Source organism: Aptenodytes forsteri, unplaced genomic scaffold (assembly GCF_000699145.1).
Source record: "Aptenodytes forsteri isolate BGI_AS27 unplaced genomic scaffold, ASM69914v1 Scaffold76, whole genome shotgun sequence".
Classification (NCBI taxonomy): domain Eukaryota; kingdom Metazoa; phylum Chordata; class Aves; order Sphenisciformes; family Spheniscidae; genus Aptenodytes; species Aptenodytes forsteri.
The window spans coordinates 2,822,456-2,825,919 of NW_008794444.1; positions in this window are offsets into that span (position 1 = coordinate 2,822,456).

The window sequence follows — 3,464 nt, forward strand, 5'->3', positions numbered from 1 at the left end:
GAGGCACAGCCGTGCTGTGCTGGCCCCTGCCTGGCCGGGGCTGCCATCGAGCTTGAAAAAGGGGGGGGTTTCGGGGATATTCTGCAATAGCAGGGCACAGCGAGCCCCCTGCCAGCCCCTCGGGTGATGGGAGAAGGATGGCACAGCCCTAAAATGAGGCGCTCGTGGTGTTTTAGGGACGACACCGAAAAGCTGTGGGCACCTTCAGCTCAAGCCCATTGCGGGGGATATAAGGGTGTTTGGAAAGAAGCTCATCCTGGGACCTACAGAAAAAAGCTACCTGGCACTGAGCAAGGTGCCCATGCTCGGAGGTGACTGGAGAGCGAGCCGTGCCGGGGCCAGCCGGGGTTTCAGGATGAGACCCCTCCCCAGCCACCCCCTTACCCGTTGGGGAGCGCGAGGAAGAGTTATTTTTTACCAGAAGCAGGTCTCTGCGGTGATTCGTGCCTTTAGGGAAAGATCTGCTCCTCTTGGCCGTTCGCTACCTTTAAATAAAGAGAATATAAAAAAAAAAAGGAGCCAGGTTACGTCAGCGTGATGCCAGTCAATGCAACGAGAACATTATTTATGACCCCAGGAAACCCAGAGCCCTCGCAGACGCCGAGTCCCGTACCCTGCCGGGGAGGCAGAAAGGCTGTGGGTTTCCTTCCGTATCCCCCTCCCTCCCTCCCGTGCCCTCCAAGCACAGCCCCCAGCGACATTATTTGTTTGCATTCAGCGAGGTTTTCGGCACAGGAAGAGGTTTCAAGTCAGCGGGCAACTATCCGAGGGCTGTTGGCAGCCAGGCTTTTAGCTGTTCCTGCCCTGGCTTGCGGCGAGCCCAGCGGCACATCTGAGCACGCCATAGGATGCACGAGGCGAGGGGATGCCGAGCACCGCATGCAATTTAACCGTCTGGTGCACAGAGCACGTGGCGGGGCGGAAGGAGCATCCCCCGGGGAAGGCTGCCAAAAATCCTCCCCCCGCCCTTCGCCGCAGCCCAGCTCCCATCGAGCATCCCCAACAACCCGAGCTCCTGCCTGGGTCTGCCCTCGTTGGGCAAAGCTCTGCACCACGGCTTGAGGTTTAGCTCAAGCATTTGTGCTGTCTGCGCACCGGTTTTTCTCAGCTCTCCCCCAGTTTCTTTGCTGGAGAGGTGTTTGAGCAGCAGGCTACCAGGGTGCCTCTCTCCTGCTTTTGCTTTCAGTTCTCCCTGCAAAGCCACGAAGTGGATGGCGGTGGCGGTGCCAGCCCGTTTCTGGCGCGGCAGCCGGCACTGGGCTGGTAGGAAATCCGGTGGCCGTATAGGTTCACCGAGGTGTACATCAAACATGACACCGTTGCATGGTTTGGAGCCCGCGGAGACTTTTCTAATGCAGCAAATGTTATTCTCGGTGATGTTACGCCATTTCATACGGAGGACCGCGGTCTGTGGCTGCTCCGGTGGCAGAGTCACTTAGGGAGTGAAGTTTAATGTCACGGAAGGAGGCACGGGAGCGGGGAGGATTGCCGAGAGCCTCTGTACGGCTGCTACAGCCCTGACCTTTAAAAAAAAATATGAATCCAACCCTGCTACCACCCTCATGCAAGGAAACCCCCCCATACTCTTACTACATCTAGCCCTAGAGGCACTAAGGTGGAAAAGACAGCCCCAAAGAGACCCCGGTGGGACAGAGGGGACATCTGTGTGAGCACCCCGCCGTGCACGGGGCGGCTGGGACGACGCCAGGGACCCTGCAGCTCGCGGAACCCTGGCATCACCAGGAGCCGGCCGTGTACGCCGACCACGCTCGGCCCCTCTGCAGGGGGTTCCGCAGAAACCTGATGTAGGAACTTGAACCGTTTTGGGGCCAGCGACGATTTTACAGCGTTTCCACGCTGCGAGCAACTGGGCGTGCTTCCTTCAACGTGAATAACAAAACAATAGCAGGTGGCACTTTGAACTGAGCTCACGAATATCCCCCACCGAAAAACAACCCCTGCAACAGCCCAGGCATCGCTCGGGCAGCAGCGAAGCCGTTCAAGCAGCTTTTTTTATCCCAACGTGAGGACACCCCACCGTACCCCCGGGAGGGTGTGGAGCCACCAGGAGTAAACCCAAAGCCTCCGTGCCTTTTCGTTTGGATTTGATTTAAGCCAAGCCAAGCTGCTAGAGCATCCTCCTCTCCTTCAAACCCCCGGTGCCTCTTTACTACTAGTTGCAACCAACTAAACTACACCCTGGCAGGTGCCACTGCCCCACACCACAGCAATACGTGTATTTCAGACTAGATATAAGGGAGAAACTGTTTACGCTGAGGGTGGTGAAGCCCTGGCCCAGGTTGCCCAGAGAGGTGGTGGATGCCCCATCCCTGGAAACATTCCAGGTCAGGCTGGACGGGGCTCTGAGCAACCTGCTCTAGTTGAAGACGTCCCTGCCCACGGCAGGGGGGTTGGACTAGATGGCCTTGAGAGGTCCCTTCCAACCCAAACTATTCTGTGATTCCGTGATTTATTTCTCTTCCCCAAGACCCAACGAGGTGTGGGGTTCCCTGCCGCCGGACCCCATGCTGAACTAGAGAATACTTGTTAGTGGGTAGATGCCAAGAGCATCAGGCTTCAGACAAATTAAAACCACCCCGGAAAGTATATAAATCCTCAGATCGGAGGAAAAATGCCAAAATATTTGAGGATGGCTGTTAGAAGGAAATTATCTTTCCAGGCAGCTTATTTCCTAGCGGAGTCATCCCTCCACGGGCAGGCACTGGGACAGGAGCTTTCAGAGCCGGGGTTGGAGACCCTGTGGATGCAGCGAGCCCGCCGGACCCCGTTAGGGGAATCCGGGTATTCCCAGCACCGTGGGGTGACGGCAGCCCTTGGACAAAGCGGGTTTGTACGGGGACCGACGGGTCTGAGCGAGCGCAAAAGGAGCCATCACGCAGGAGGGACACGTGCCGGCGCTCGCTGCATTACTCCGATTTACCTATAGGTCCCTTCCGGCTGGCAGAGCTCGGCTCCTGACCCTAGCCATCAAAATCCCCACCTTAAAGCTAAAAATCACCACGCCTCCCAGTATTTCCCGATCCCCCCCTTGTCACGGGGCTGTTCTCGCACCCGATGCCGTCGCGCTAAACTTTGCCTGCAAAGAAAAGGGTTTAACGGCACTCACAAGGGAATACGGACGGCGTCTTATTTCACCCGCTTAATGGCACGTGTGCCCGGATAACGGGATTCCTGCCTTGGAGCCCACAGGTTAATGAGTAAGGATGCTATTTTATTTTCATGCTAATGATGTTTAGCATGGATATTGCCTCTTTGGGGCTCTGTACTGTAATTACAACTCAGGATCTCGCCAGGTGGTTTTGATACTTGTCTGTTGCGCAGAGGGGTCGCGGGTTATTTACCGCATGTGGCAAGAGGTTGAATTCATTTAAAAGGATGCAAAAGCGCTTGCAATATATGTCTGGACTTGGAAATTTTGCTGCTGATTTTTGCTAGCTGATCAT